The sequence below is a fragment of the Anopheles darlingi genome, chromosome 3 (genome assembly GCF_943734745.1).
Source record: "Anopheles darlingi chromosome 3, idAnoDarlMG_H_01, whole genome shotgun sequence".
Lineage (NCBI taxonomy): Eukaryota > Metazoa > Arthropoda > Insecta > Diptera > Culicidae > Anopheles > Anopheles darlingi.
This window is the reverse complement of record NC_064875.1, coordinates 12,261,777-12,277,786: the sequence shown is the minus strand read 5'-3', so window position 1 is coordinate 12,277,786 and position 16,010 is coordinate 12,261,777. Positions and strand designations below refer to the sequence as shown.

At 49.7% G+C, this 16,010-nt stretch overlaps 1 protein-coding gene across 12 annotated transcripts in view; it reads right to left on the bottom strand.

Moving 5' to 3' along the window:
* Nucleotides 1-16,010, bottom strand: part of LOC125956078 (putative polypeptide N-acetylgalactosaminyltransferase 9) — a 64,127-nt gene that overhangs the window by 12,375 nt on the left and 35,742 nt on the right. For 2 of the 12 annotated variants that reach the window (XM_049687602.1, XM_049687599.1), the window contains exon 4: nt 9,078-9,154. The exons of the other annotated variants lie outside the window; for them this stretch is intronic. The gene's annotated coding sequence lies outside the window, so the exon portion shown is untranslated. The remainder of the gene's footprint in view (nt 1-9,077; nt 9,155-16,010) is intronic. 12 annotated transcript variants of the gene reach the window in all.

Below are 16,010 nucleotides of genomic sequence, written 5' to 3'. Positions count from 1 at the left end.
CTCGCTGTGTAGAGACCACGGTAATGAGGCTTATGATGGGGAGGGACTTATTGGTTATTATTGGAAAGCATCGGCCACTGAGAGGTTCCATTGCATGCCTTGCATGCTGCAAGCGCCGCCATTACCAGGTCGCTCAATCGTCGTGATGTCTGATCACAATCATTCAATCATTGCAATGAATCGCTCAATCTGGTGAGCTGGTGTTTGCTCTACAATCTATCATCGCGTCGATCGAGGAGATCAAACGGAGATTGGAGATGGAAATCAAATTACTTAATACCCGGGAATCGGAGCATCACAATCAAACAATACGTCAATTGGATTGCGAGTGAGATTGAGATTGAAGCAACAAATCTATGATATCGGATCGTTTGCCATTTGCGCGTGTAAAATGGATTGTTTGGCGCTCACAAAATGATGCCGCAGCAGCAGCTGAAGCGACAATCATTCAAAGCTTAAACGGTTATGAAACTGGTGAGCATTAGCAGTTTTTGATGGAACGGTTTTCGCACGACGAAAGCCTCATTCATGGTTACGCTAATATCGAACGAAGATGCTCCTCTCCATCTCCTTCTTCGCTGTGTGGCGAAGAAGCAAAGCGGAGGATCCAAAAGCCGCGCGCGATTATTAGTCGCCGCAGCACCGCGTAATGCGAAACCATTTACAAACCAGCAAAACGCGCGACGACTTTTCGACTTTACACCAAACAAAAGGATCCGAGATCCGATCCGAAAGAAGAAAGCTAAGACCAGAGAAAACGAAATTAATGACGCGTTTCGGGCGCGCGCGCCCGCGAAGAGACAATTTTTGGGGGTGGAATTATTCGAGGGACGAAACGAAACAAAGACAAGGGGGAAACCAAGAGCCCAAAAATCAATAATTCACACGGGTTTCCTTCCATCGCGGTCGCGGTTTTGACGTTTTTTGTTATGGATAGGAGCATCGGGGCGTCCGTCTCGTGTCCGAAACACGACCATTTGATGTCATTAATTATGGACGGCGGGCCGGCGCTGGTTCTCCCTCCCCTGCCCTGGTTTCTTCCATAATTTCCAGCTCGCCTGGCGATGCTGGCGCGCTCGATTTTGCATCTTTCATCTTTCTTTCAAATGAGCGTCATTAAAACGATTCATCCCCGAAAAGAAATTAATGCCAATCTGCGCATCTTTGAATGGTCAGTCTGTTGGTGTCGATTGGAAGACGAGGAGGAGGAGGAGGAGGAGATGGTCAACAATTGAGAAATTATTGGTAGCAGCAGAAGCGACTGGCGACCACTGCTCGATGATGATTATCCACTCAATGGCGGCTGCAAACGAGATTCGCTTTGGGGTCGGGAAATGAAGGAAGTCCCCTCGATCCAACCCTCGATGCATTCAAAATGCCGACAAATTTCCTTCCATTTTCCGCCTGAATTCACGAAAGGGGAAGTTGGCATTTTCTCACGCTTCTTCGCTTTTTCTTTCTCTATTTCTTTCTCTTTTCCTTCCTCTTTCGAGAGGGAGGAAGACTTTCCTTTTCAACTGCAACTGCAACCCCCGACGCCCTTCGATCGATCAATGGAAAAAGGGGAGGCGGAAGAAAACAGTAAAGAGGAAGATGGAACCATTGGCGGTCGGTCACGAAAAGTGAATGCTCGTGGGAGTAGCGCTGGGTGACAAGTTGTGTGACTTTATGGCGAAGGAAGATGGTCCAGGTACTTCAAGAAAAAGAAGAAAAGGAGAGAAAGAAAGAAAGAGAACAACGAATTTATTCCACTACCATACACTACCATACATAGAACGATCACCACCAGACAGCGACACATGCGCTTGCGGTTTGAAGCTCACCATTTGCTCTCACCCCGCAACGACATTCCGCACCCACCCACTCCAAACACCCCAGAGATAGAGAGACGGGTTGACATTTTGCTCGAACATAAAAATTTATCGAGCGCGAACGCGAACGTCGAATTGCCATTTTCGCGATGAGCATTCGCGGCACGTCGCAGCAGAATGCGCCTCTTCTTCGTCGTCAGTCGCGCCGCCAGGTCCGGGTTCCGGCACCGGTCCACTAGGAGGAGGAGAAAAGCCCTGGCCGCCTGGCAGCGTCGCGCAGAATAATGGCGGAATATCAATCTTGCACATGGTCACCTCGGAGGGCTTTCACGACCGGAGTGAAATGCGACCGAACCAATTGCATACCGAAACGCAACGCGCCCAACGACCTAAAACCGTCGCACCGTCGCTTCGTCGCTCCGTCGGATGAATGCTGATCTTAACGATCGTTTTCGGCCCGCTTCGGCTTGAATTTAGATTGATTTTGCGAACGCTTCCCGGGGCCCTACCGGTAGGCGTTCGACTGTTCAATTTCTCCTCGAAATCGCGTTTAAAACGCGGAGGTTCAAACCTCCGTCGTGTACCTGGTGATGTGCACATGGACACAAAAAGTAAAAGGTCCCGCTGCGTCGCGCTTCTGCCTCCTGGAAGGAAGATGCGCCGAGGAAGATGCCGGAATACCGATTGAACCTGATCATTACCGGGTTGGAAGGGGCGTCCGTGGCGTGCGCTGTTTGCTGTTCGATGGTTTAGAAAGTTGTGGCAACCCGGCACAACAGGCGGCATAACAGGAGGCGAGGCGAACACATCATCAGCATTCCGCAGCGCGAAACAAACTGCGCGACGAGGCCGAGAGGTGATCTTCCCCGATCGAGGACCGCGACGGACCGTTTAATTAGGCGACGGAGCAGGGCGCATTAGTTAAACGTAGCGGTAGCGCGCGACGAAAGCTTTTTCGACGATTGGACGATTGGACGATTGGATCACCCCCGATGACGCGCTGAGGTCAAACGCAATTAGCATATGCGCCGGCCAACCGATCAGGCACCGATCGTTGATGTTTTTTTTGGCAACTTTCACACTTCCTGCTCATCTTCCATCGGTCACCGGCAACAACGAAGGCAACAGCCATCAAATTGGTCCATCAATACAATAAGCCGATAACTTGCTTTCCCGTAAACAGAATGTCTCTCCCACATGCGATCACCATGCGGGGTACGAGGGGCTTCAAATTTTGCATGCCGCAACCAGCAGCCTGGCAATGCGCCAATGAATGGCTCCCGAGACCCGAGCGATTGCGTAAAGATGTTGGTCGTCGTCCACCAATCGATGCGACGCGTCGCGGGCGCCCGTGATGACACATCATTAACGGAGATGCGGGGCGTCCTACGCTGCTGGCCTAGCTCTAGCCCCGGCCCCGGGCTCTGCTCATGGATGAGCAGGCGGCAAAACTTTCGTAATTTCTAGCCACAAGGTAGGATTTATAGGCGTCGATGGCGATTGTTTTGGGAATTTTTGATTCGAATTTTGCCTCCCCTGGCGGGCCGCTTGTCACACGCGAACCGGCGACACGGCGACGGTGAACTGAAGGGCCACTGAAGTGCTGTTCCGAGGATTGCGAGCTGACTTGATTTGCGGGGACCGGGCCAGAATTTTGATGGACGCGCAGCGGGTAAGCAGGAGTTTACCGTAACGTTGTGTTTGTAACGTATTGGTTTATTCTCAACAAACTGATCTTTTCACTTTGGATTGCTCTGCTTTATATATTACCCAGCATAGCAACCCAAAGTAAACTAAGATGCAAACAATAACACTATACAACAATATACAACAGTGTTCATCACACGATTCCATTGGTTAAGAAAAATCATATGAGAGTACATATATTTTTGTTCATAGTATTGTTCATTTTCATTTTCCAGGAAAAAATCAACATAAAAAAACTGCAAATTATATTTGGAAGGTGAATGACACATTGCATACTACATTATGTAATCATTAACAACTATATTCTGATTAAAAATGATCAATAGGAACAATAACTGAACAGTTATCCACAAAATTAAACACTTTTTATACACATTCTCTAGAAAGTATAAAATTCATTTCTATTACACTTCTTTACCTTCTGTTTTTTTCTTACCGTTAACATTTTTGAATTGGATTACTTCATTTTTGTCATAGTGTTTTAATCATAACTTCATTTTTCAAAATAAATAAACTATCTTCATGAACATTGCTTCATGTTGAGGTGGTACTTTACAACTTTATAGTTGATTATTTGGAAGTAAATCTTATGCAATAATACAGTTTCAGAAACTTTTATAGAACATTCTAAAACATTGTAGAAGGAAACAAATCAATTGAGTAAGTGAAAGGGGGCATATTCACACCTCAGTAGCGGTTATCCCTGTTGCGAAGAGGTACTTGCTAGCCATTTTATAACAAATCGATGAACAATTTGGGTAACCATGACAAAAAAAAATTGACATTTGACCTAATCTTTTCTAAAATCCCAGTGGAAAAATATATCTAAAATTGAATCATGTCCCCATGTCACTTTTCACGCCAACTTTTCCGCAAACTGTTACTTTCGCGTGGTTCTACTATTCCCTTAATGGTTGTCTAGGGGGAGAAGGTAGCCTCGTACCTCATTGATTGGCATTGGTGCCTGGTGTTGTGCGCCACCATCAATCTTGGTGGTCCCCTGGTGGCGATGGTGGAACGCCCTGCCGACGGTTGCACGACGACGTCGCTATGCTAATTGCCGGTGGCACGCAATCTTAAACCCTCGCGGTCACACTAGCAAGCATATGTGGAATGTGGTTCATAAAAAATGTTGCTGGCGCTACTAAAGCTAAGAAGCGGATGCAGTCGATTCGAAAGTACAAAATTGAAAGCATTTCTTCATCGGCATCGAAATGACTTATTCGGTGTCGGGTCGAGTGGAGACCACAACCAGGACCAGGAGAGAGAGAGAGAGAGATTTGTTTTGGTTCAAGCAAAACCCCGTGGTGACGAGCTGCTAAGCCAACAACATGGCCGCCCGCCCGGCTAACCGTCTATCGATCGCGGCAAACATCTTTAATCATGGCGGATGGCGCTTGTCGGCCTGTGTGGTTCATGGTTCAAGATGCCAAAGGTGAACGTCGTCGTCGTGGCAAACTGACACACTGACTGACAAGCGAGCGCAAGAGGAGTGCATCTTTGAAGGGAGAAGGCGGCAAACTCAAACACTAACAGGGGTAAGGCAGTTCCACGCGCCATGCGGATGCAGCGCCTTAGTGCGTCTTGGGCGTAATTGTCGAGTCACGGCTCGCAGTCACCATCACGGCCATCTTTAAAGATGTGCATCGACACGCCGCCGCCGCGTGTCGCGTGTTGTTGAAAGGTAAAAGTGAGAACGACGTTCACTCGATGACTGTCGATGACGAGTGATCCGCCTTCTGCAGCGAACCTTGAATGCATTGCCACGGATTGTGTTGCTGGCATACTGGTCACTGCTGCAGTGCAGGTTGGCGCCCGTGACAAAGTTGAAGGTGCCCTCTGATGCCTGCATCGATATCCAAGACGCCATTGGCGGCATTGTAACTGAACGATGAATTCAATCATCTTCGATTCGATCGAAGCAGATACCGCCTGGTGCCCGGTGGCCTTATCCACCGCCAGAATCGTGATCGAGATTCAGCATCGTGATGCGCTGGCCAACCCACCCTACTGGCTGGCTGGCTGGCTGGATTTCCCCTCGTTTGAAAGCTCGTGATCTATCCGTCCATCATCCGGTCTCGGAGGAGAGATCGTTCGCCGAAGCAGCAGCAGCAGCAGCAACAGCAACAACAGAGCAAACAATTTGCCAATAAGGTGTGCCCTGGTGTGGTGGGAACCAGCAGCAGCAGCAGCAGCAGCAGCATCCAAGGTACCTAAAGGTCACGCGTTTGCCAAAACGAAACCGGCCGCCGAATGATTTTACAAGCAAATGAGGTGAGGGCGCCCAGTTTCGGGGTTTTATTTTAATGCCGACTGCCAAGTAGGCTGAGCGAAAAGGGCAAAAAATGCAATTGCCAGAGAGCTTCGCTCGAAACCATCGACCGACCCGATGCATGGCCTGCTGTTGCTCGCCAAATGTCAAATGTCAGCCGGAGAGGTGGCCCGGACGAGTGCATCCTCTGCAATAGCTGAGTGACGGCAGCGATTGCTGTTGCTGCTGATGCTGTTGCCGCTGCTGCTGGAGGCCAATTAGCTGTTCCGGCTTTCTCGTTGAACAGAATCGATGGAATGACTACCACAATCACAATAAGCCTGTTGCAGAGTTGAACTCGATGTCCGCCTCGTGGTGCGTCCGGCGATGCGATTGCAAGTGAAATCTCTTCCCCCCGGGGGCCCCGGGCGGCGATCCGACATATTGACAGTTAGAAATAGTTTCACTCTAGCTAATTAAGATGACAGGATAGGAGTCGTGCGCGCGCGCTCGTGTGTGTGTGTGTGAGTGGAAGTGCATTTTAATTAAGCCGCAATTCACCTTAAGCTCCGTTTGTGGCCAGCGCGGCATACGCGCCAAACCTCACACACTCACACACACACATATTGCATCGGTTTCCGGTACGCAGCGCACCACAACGACACCTCCCAGGTTTTCCCGGGAGGGAATGAGGGTTCCGGTCACCGATGGTCACTCAACCAGAAGGAGGAGGAGCAGCAAGAGCAGGAGGAGGAAAAAGAAACAAACAAAACGGTCACCGTAACTAGACCGAAACGGAAGTGTTTGGTTGTTAGACAGGAAAAATGGAAGGGAACGGGGGGATGGCAGAGCTGTTCATCGCACGCGGCCGATACGGTGGCTGACACCGCGGGGCTGATACTTATCGGACTCCCGGCACCCCGTTAGACGTGTGTGCGTGTGTGTGGCGGCAGTTATGAAATGATAATTATATTCCATTTCATTTTGGAAACAAGATCTACTACTACCGATCGGGAAATAATGGGGGTTGGGGGGGGGGTTGGGGCTTTTGGTGTAAACCTGTTAAGACCACGCTGGTTATACTGAAATTCCGAGACAACGCGTGTTATTGTAGTGTTCCCATTCCGATGGCATCAACTGGATGTCGATTGTCGAGATCAAAATTGACAAAGAGAGCCAAAAGAGAGCCAAGAGACAAATGATGATGAGAGATGCGTCACAGAAAAGGTATTTCAATTGCATTTAAATGAAACACCGGAACCCCGCCCCTCCACAGATGCCAGATGCTGAGGGCTCCCCCACCCAGCATGGCACGGCGCGACCTAAATTCAAAATTCAAATAACGAGCCACCAGCAGCAGCAGCAGCAGAACGGTGTCAATCGCGGTGCTATGCGGTGCCAACCCAATGCAGCATTAAAATGCGAAACAAAAGCATATTTGAAGGCCACATCACCTCCGCTTCATCCTCGCGCCAGAGGGGACTGCTGATGCTGATGCTGCTGAGTTAATTAAAAATCATCAAACCCAACTGTTGACACAACGCGCGCGTCCGCGATGCCGTATCGCCAAGCGAGATGCAAAATAAATGCCTGCCTGGGATGCTGCAACTGTGCTGAGGAGGGTGCGCATCTCGGTCCGACCCTCTAGGGCCAACTGCGATTGCTCAAAATAACTCCAAAGCAGTAGCCCAGCAACAGAAAAATATATTTACGTTTAATTACACTTACGGAGGCGACAGCAACGAATTAGCAAACAATTGCCACCGGTAACCTTCTGCCACCGGTGGCGGGCGGTGTTACGGTCCGTTTGTTGAGGGTTTACCTACCACCCCCTACCCGCGGGACATAAGCCCTGCAAATGACTGCCTTGACTTGGTTTGCAATGCAATTCGAAATCGAAAGCAGACGGCGCCGGTGTGTGTGGTAATGAAGCGCTCGAACCGAAGCCATCAGTTCTACTGCAGCCCGCAACAGCGATCATCCACAGCACACAGACACGATCGATCGATATGACACGCAACCGATCACCGACTTCCGGTGCTTCGAAGACGGACTGAGTAATTGGTAAACTCAAATTACTACTAAAATTCTTTCGATTTCTCGCTCGCTAAAAACGATTAACGTGCGAAGGTAGAGGGAGAGAGAGGCCAGCACAATCCGTCATCCGATCCGGCCTTTTCACTTCACTGGACAGGAGCCATTTGCTCGTCCATCCGGTGTGCATTAGTCATGCAAATGCGAATTTATTACCTAAAAAAAAACACGCAAACCAAAGCCTTGAAGTTGCGACGCCGACCACTAGACAGGGATACTAGCGCCCCCCTCCATTCCATCGATCGCTGGCGTAACGCGTAACTACGGCAGCACATCCGGCATTTCGCCACTGGCGTCGCAATATGCTAATCGCAGCCGTCCCGCTGTCAAATCCTTCATTCCGGCCAACGGCCAGGGAGCGCGCGCGCCAGGATGCCGCGATGGAGTTTTGTTTTTTTTTTGTTTTTTGTATGAAAAAGTGGAAACTAATTCCCGCGAACATGGAAAATCAATCTCGTTAGCGACTATGCTTTGGAGCTGATGGAGACACCGATAGCAGGCGAGTCTCCTCCGTAGAAAGTAGCCGCATTTCGTTCGTTGTCGCGTCTTCGCCGCGTGCTCCGTGATTGTGCGAAACTTCCCGGGAGTAACAAGCGTGTGTTAACGGTCAGAAAGGGCACACACACACACACACACCTCCCACTTCAGGGATCGAGCGCTGGACAAACGTTTAAAATCCATAAAAATCGCTCCCCAAAACATATGCCTTGACACGTAGCCATGGCGCGTATGGTGTATGGATGAAATCACCAGACACGATAGAGGGAAGGGGGGCTCCTCTTCTACCTGCACCCCCTCTGCGTACCGTGGCGAGGCCCCCCCCCGAAAACTGGGCTAGACGAAAGCGAAAGCCATTTTCACCCTCTTGGGTGCAACACTTTAAACGGAACCTCCACCAATCCACGAGAGGCACTGGAGTCGGTGGCGCCCAATCTCTTGCCCTCTCTCCGTGTCTCTCTCTTTCTGTCTCCTTCTCCCGGGAACTGGTAGCCCAATGAGCCGGAGACGGAAGTGTTCGCAAGGGAAGAGTATCGCTTACATACGATGCTGCTGCTGCTGCTGCTGTTGCTACCAGACCACGAGATGAGGCAAAGTGGGGGAAGAGGACTCATAACCAAGGTGAGAAGAGGGGAAATGGGAGCTACAAGTGCAAACAAAACATGGTAGCGTGGCGCAAGGTGAGCGGTTTATGTAAATTGGTGACTGATATTTACCACTGCTTATGCTAATCGACGAATCTTCAGACCGCGGCCAGAAGACGCGAGTGGGTGACGCGCATGAGATCGCTTAACTAAAACCAAGAAGAAAAAGAAAAGAAACCAAAAAAATAGCGAAACATGAGTAAAGGAAGATGCTTCCTGCGACGAGAAAGGAGTGGGAGTGAGAAGGTGGCAATACAAGCGCTAGGCATCCCACACACACACACACAGCAGCAGCAGCAAAAATGGAACCGCATCTTGCAGTCAGGTCCGCGGTCCGGTCCAACACTTGATCACGTGCGAGATGGGAAGCCCCGGCGCGTTTATGCCGCATATTCCGCCACCGGTCCACCGGGTAAATGTCGAGTTCCCGCCCCACCGAAAACAGCGCGGGGAAAGTGAGACTTTCGGAGACTTGGCCAAAGGTCCGAGGGTCCGGCCGCCTAGTGGCCGCGAGTGGTGGTGTTGATGGTGATGATGATGATGATGATGACGATGATTAGTTGCATAATGGCGGACGACGGATGGCTTTTCGGCTCTTCGGCGCGTGAATACGGAAGAGAGAGAGATGTTTTGTGTTGCGATGCGCAAAACAGCGGCTCAGGTCATAAATAACAACAACAGCAAAAAGTGTCTTGAGCTTCATTTCTCCGGGAGTCGGTGTCTCCATCGGGAGCGCCACCATGCCATGCGCATGCTTTCAGTGTGTGTGATTGAGGTTTTTAATCATTTTATTGCGAATAGCCGGTTGCCGGTTGCCCGTTTGGGGGGAGGTGTATTAATGATCCCCCCGAATACGGACCGAGAGACAGTGCGGTTACCTATTAAACATCATTAAGCTTCTTCACATTCGGCAGACGGTTTTTTTTTGTTTTGTAGTTGGAAATTTTTCGAATGTCACAGAAGAGATAGAGATAAAGATGTGGCGGCGGAACGGCACCGAAGGTGTCCAGAGCTTTTACGCTTATTTAACCTTTTATTAGACAGGGAGAAGGAGCGAAAAGAGATGGCAGAGATCGGACCGAATCGGACCTCGATGGCCATATAAGTACTTCTCACAGGCTATTCCGTTAAAGGCCGTGACTATTCGGTGTTTATGATCCCGGGTCCCGGGCTCATAAGCATAAACACAAATTGCTCGCACAGAATGGCGGGCAGGTTGAGCTGAACAATGGAATTTCATCGTCAGGAAGCAGAGATCATAAACGATCATTGAGACTTATAGCCTCATGTTGGATTCATTTCCATGAAATATGTCGTGATCATAATATGTTACTAAAATAAAAATGAAAGCCATACCAACAGCGTATAATATCCGATTGATAAGAACTTCAATCTTTATGGTAACTTCAAATGTTTGAAGACGATCCTCAATACGTCTATTCATTTTGATAAATATTTTCCTTAAAACAAGTTGCGTTCGTAATGAAGATCATTAGAGAGCTAAATGCAAGCTTAAATCATGCCACAAGATGTGAATCCATTATGCCCTGTTGTTATAACTATGATGATCGTTTAGGCGATCATTTCAAGTGATCATGATTGAACATTTCCGATTAGCGTCCAATTTAGTCAACGTTTAGTTTATTTCCAAGTCGCAATTTCCGCAGTTACTAATAATAATGATCGGAAACGATCCTAGGCATTTTTGTTTGCTTAATAAATATTTCTCATAAATATAATCACGATCGCAATTAAATCGGAAAAGAAGCAGAAGGAATGACCTGTCACTGTTAGCACCGATTGTTAAGACGATCATTTGAAGCGATCGTGGAGGATCCTCAATAAAAGAATTCAAACACTCCATGTCGAAGCAAATGCAACTTTCTGTTGATCTGTTCAGTTATACTGTGTGTGATCGTATGAAGTGCTATCTCCTCTAGACGTCTGAGTGGCTGTTGATATCGTTCTTTTTTTTCATTCTACAATGTTCGACGGCAAAAATTACCAACGGAGTCAACGGAGACTCCAAAAACACTGCCAGCAGCCTAAATAACGGTTCCTCAGCCGCGCAACAAGAACCTTCATTCTGCGTTCCTGGCACGTACGTTCCAGACGTCCGTTTGTTTATCGTCGTGTCTGCGCCTACACACGCGGTTTCATAGCCTTAACTAACGGCTCACTATAACGTGACTGAAGAGGCTCTTACATTCCAAAACAATAGACAGAGCCACACACACAGGCACACACACCTCTAGCGAGTCAAAGTCGTTGTCGTCGCCATCGTCGCTCACGTGCACGCCCGGTACGACGACTGTTGACTCTAGCCGGCGCCGTCGGACAACATTTTAACAATAATAAATGTTAATCTCCGTTGCGCAATCGATCACGGCCGGCACGGCGTAAGCCACTTTGCGAGGGTGAGCTTGAAATGATAAGCTCCACTCCACACTCTCATCCACTTTTTATGCTCGATTTGCTGCCTAAGGATGGGTGAATGATCGGTGCCGGTGCTTCTCCTCGTCGACCAACTTGTTTTGGAATCACTTTCGGAACACTCACGACCGAACCTAATGTAGCGCGTAAACTACGAACCACATGAAGGGATGATGTACGTTCGAATCGGGAAAACGGGGAAGGTGCGAAGGAAGACACGCACGCCTTCGGTGTGATCGATGGAGAGAACTGAACCGTGCAGAGTGGAGCTGCCAATGGAGCAGCAAAACGCCGCAGCAGACGGCGAATCGATCGGTGAAGAGATCGCGCGCAAAAAAAAAAAACGGGCACCGAACACCAAAACATGGCTGTTCGATGATTAACCAAAGATGCGCCGTGAACAGAGCATAGACTTGAAGGCGAGAGCAAAACCACAGATCACTCACATCGCTAGGATTGGGAATGTAATCGATTAACCGACGGACTCCGCTTTGCGGTTACTGCTCTTCGTGTAGTCGGTTTTTCGAGTTTTCTTTCAACTTCATGGCGTCTGGAAACAAAACGAACAACAAGTTACGACGACGATGATGATGAGGGCATCAACTAAAGGGAATGATCGATGGAAAGACGTCAAAAAAAGGGGGAAAAGTGAAATGGAAATCTGCATCAAATGCGTGATTCCGCGAGAGAGAGAGAGCGAAAGACGTTGATCAAACTTTCCAAAAACACAATTTAGATCACTTTCAGCCTCATCCATTCCCACAAACGAAAAAAAAAATCCCATCTCAGGGCAAAGGGCACTCAACTACGACCACCGGATTCCGGCGTTAATTACCACACCAGTAATCACGTTTATAGGCGTGTGTGTGCGCGTGTGTGTTTGTGGCGCAAAGAAGGAAGGTGTCTATGAAGAGGTTAATAAGACGGAAACACATTATCCGTTAGCGATAGGATGGAGCGAAGGTGGCGAACAAACGCACTTCACTCCGGTTAATGGTAACATGCTAACCAGCTAATGACTAGTCGGCCGTCTGCTGGAGGTGGCTCTCGAGTACTCGAGTACAACCAGCGACAGAGAGAGAGATAGACGGAGAGCGAGCAATAGCAACTGGGAACTGAGGATTAGGTGTTCCATTTTGTTTCCGATGATCTCGCGCTATTCAATCTCTTTCTGTTGTCTTTGTTTGTACGAACATTCAAAAAGCGGGAGGGGTCTCTGTATGCATGAGCAATACTCCTCGGAGCATAGGAGTAGACCTCAGAAAGAGCACAAGCGTTACTAAACAAATAGCTACAGGGGACGCTGCTATGCTGCTGCTGCTGAGCGTCTCTTTGCGCCAACAGCAATCTGCCTTATTTCATCATCTAACCAGCCAGCAGCCCTCCATTATGGTTTCCATCGAAGCGATCGTCTAGCCGGCGAGAGAAGAGGGTGGTGGCTCTGCCGAAACTCAGCCAAGTGTGGTAAAGTGGAGTGGTAACAACGATTCCGACTCCGACGACGGCAATTCATTGTGCCCTTTAGAGAGATGCGGCTTGCGACCCGGCGACGGCGTCCTGCTAACAAGCGCATTTTGGAACCTCGGCCTCTCTGTTACCATTAAGGTTAACGGATCGGACGGAACTGGTGGTATGATTATGGTGGGTCGCGCTGAATTGTGATGGAGCAAATGATGAGATGCAAAACTGGCCGCTGACTCCCGGATTCCACCATGCGCGCCCCAACGAACGCACGGACGAACATAATTGATCATGGCTTCTTCTTCCCTTTCTTAGCAAATAGATAATTAAATGTTTATGCTCCACCGGGCACTGGCGTGCGATGGATGGACGGATGGACGGATGGACGAGCATCAAGCATTAATCACGATTTACAATCCGAATCCGGTCTCCGATTGGATCGGTATGTTACCCCGCCCCGCTACGCCTCTCTACGGCCCAAGGTGCCAAGGTGATGAAAGGCGCCAAGCGGCTTTTATGAGTCAATGAATGATCGCTCAAGTGCTGCGTATCGCCCTGACAGTGTAATTACATTCTCGCGCTTCGCGAATGCATCGATACATTCCGAGCAGCCAACCACGGAACACGCTGTCCGGTGCAATTTAGAGATTGCACTCGGCCGGTGCGGTGTGGATAAAGACACACACAGACACAGAAAGGGCCTCGCTGGTATGTCTGGTGGAATTGACATGCGAAGGTACCTTGACCCAGGGGGGGAGGGCTCCAAATCCGAAATCCAAATTTCACTCCCCACAACACAAAGTCGTGCGAGTGCGCCCCAAGCCAGCTCCAAGGCCAGACACGTGTCCAACACCCGTTCGTTGGTTCGAAACTTCAAACGCGTGCGTGCCACTGTCGTCGGTATGCGGCCGCCGACCGACCGACCGACCGACCGACCGGTTCGATTCCGGATCGTTTGCTAAATCCCTAAACCACCGATTTCGATGCCGCCTTCGGCTGACGGCCGCTGACGGCGAAAGTCAGGGTCGAGGGCTTAAGGCTGGTCAGTGTCTGGTGGATTCCGAAGGTGTCTGTGGTTGTGGTCACTGAACTGGATAGCCGTTCAACGCCAACGGTAGACTTCAAACTCAAACCCAACAGTTCCAGGGGGGTTCAAATCCTTCACTTAAGCAGCTCATCATCGTCATTGCGGGTCGTCATTAATCACCGGGATTAACGCGACTCGTCCAGATCGGCTGGAAGTGACAGATTATGTTAAGCAAATAAATAATTCGATAAGATTTCTTTATAATTCCCGGCCACTATGGGCCTAATGGCGCTACATTAGTCCTCACCTCAGTAAATAGCGAGCGGCCAGAACCGCCATGATTGACATCTAAAGTACGCCACGATGGCTACCGGATCCGGATCCGGATAGCGAGCGTTAGCGACCGCGAGCGAAGCGGACACACCACACAAACCACAAACTGTTGCATCATGGCCGCTGCTGCTGCTGCTGGTCGGCGACTCCGTGACCCGAAAACCCCAAAGCTGATTGGACTTTAATGACAATCCGGGCAGCAGCAGCATTACCTCGGGCGCAGCTCCGTCCATGTTCCGTGTGCTTCGTTAGAGCTCTCGCTGCTTAGCATGTCCGAGAGATATGCCCATGGGTGGGCTCCCCTGGGACGCATGGCACACACACACACACGCGCAGAGGCGTCTTTAATCGAAGTGCAGCGAGAGGTTGAGCTTGATTACCTACCCTCTCTCTCCGGCTTGACGACCTGGATAAACGTCTCCCCGAGCCGTCCCCGCGGAAATCAATATGATGATGGACGTGGTTGCGCCATCGCTGATGATACCCCCCCGCGGGTGATGTTTTGGGAGTGGGGGAAGGGAAATGAAATCTGTGTCAAAGGGGCCTCCCTATGGTGCACACCATACCGCAACAGGAAGGGGCTTCAATCCACTGGAAGGGGGCGATTGAGTGACCGAGTAAATGACAAACCTAGAACACTTCCGGATAATGATTCCCGGAGTAGCTCTGATGTCACAATTGAACCTGTACACCGCGTCATTAAGGGCAGCAGCACTTTTTTCAGTCATGCCATCACTCCGGATAAATGCCCCCAAAAAGACACACCAGGAAGTTGTACAACTAATTTCGCTTCCTGTCTTGCGCTACTGCGTCGTCGTCGCCTAATTGCTGCGCTCATCCGGACACCGTTCATGCCGAAGACGTCCAGACAAGTGCGACCTGGATGCTAATTCCGCATAAAAGCATCTTTTCGGCGCGACACGAGACACCAGACGACAGGAGAGATAGCGAGAGAAAGATAAGTGCGCTTCAAAAACATGTAAACATGCTAATTGTGATTGCGATGCTTGTCATTAAAAAGAAAAACAGGTCCGAGAAGGCGTCGACGTTCCAAAACCGAGAACCAAAACCTGGCCTGGCTGTTGCTGGCCATCTTTTTCTTTTGCCACGTGTGTGTGCATGTGTGTGCGTGTATGTGTCACGGTCAGCTTTATGAATGACTGTGAAGTAGGTCGCGTGCGCGCACATAATCTGCGGTGCGCACATAATCATGTAGCCACCCCAATTAGACCCAGCCGCCAGGTGGCGCACAGCACGTGCTTGCTGTGTGTCTAAGCTAATCGAAGTCGATGACCCTCGGTAAAAATGGTTGATGGGCGATAACCTCGGACTGGCCGGTGGCACTGGAAGGAAAGAGTTATCTCTCCCGTGCCATCGGGTGATGCAAATTTGCGAGTCCGAGTTGCTGCTGCTGCTGCTGCATCTTGTATTCGGCCAGACGAGGAACACTCTGGAGCCCTGGAGGTCTGAAGGGCATTTGCATTTCTAACGACGAAAAATCCAAACCGAACCGAATGCAAACCGCTCCCTCCCCGGGGCGGGGGGCAATTATGCATTTTTGTGCTGCATCGAATGGAAGATCATCATCGAACGTCTGCGTTCAGCAGTGGTTCCAAGTCCGGCAGGTCATGAATTCTGTTCGCCCTGGTAGCAGTAGCTGCTGCTGCTGCTGTTGCTGCTGCAGGCGTTTAGAGAGAGAGAGTTATGCTCCAGTGTGGTTTGTGGTTTAAAAATACACCGAAAAGAAAGGG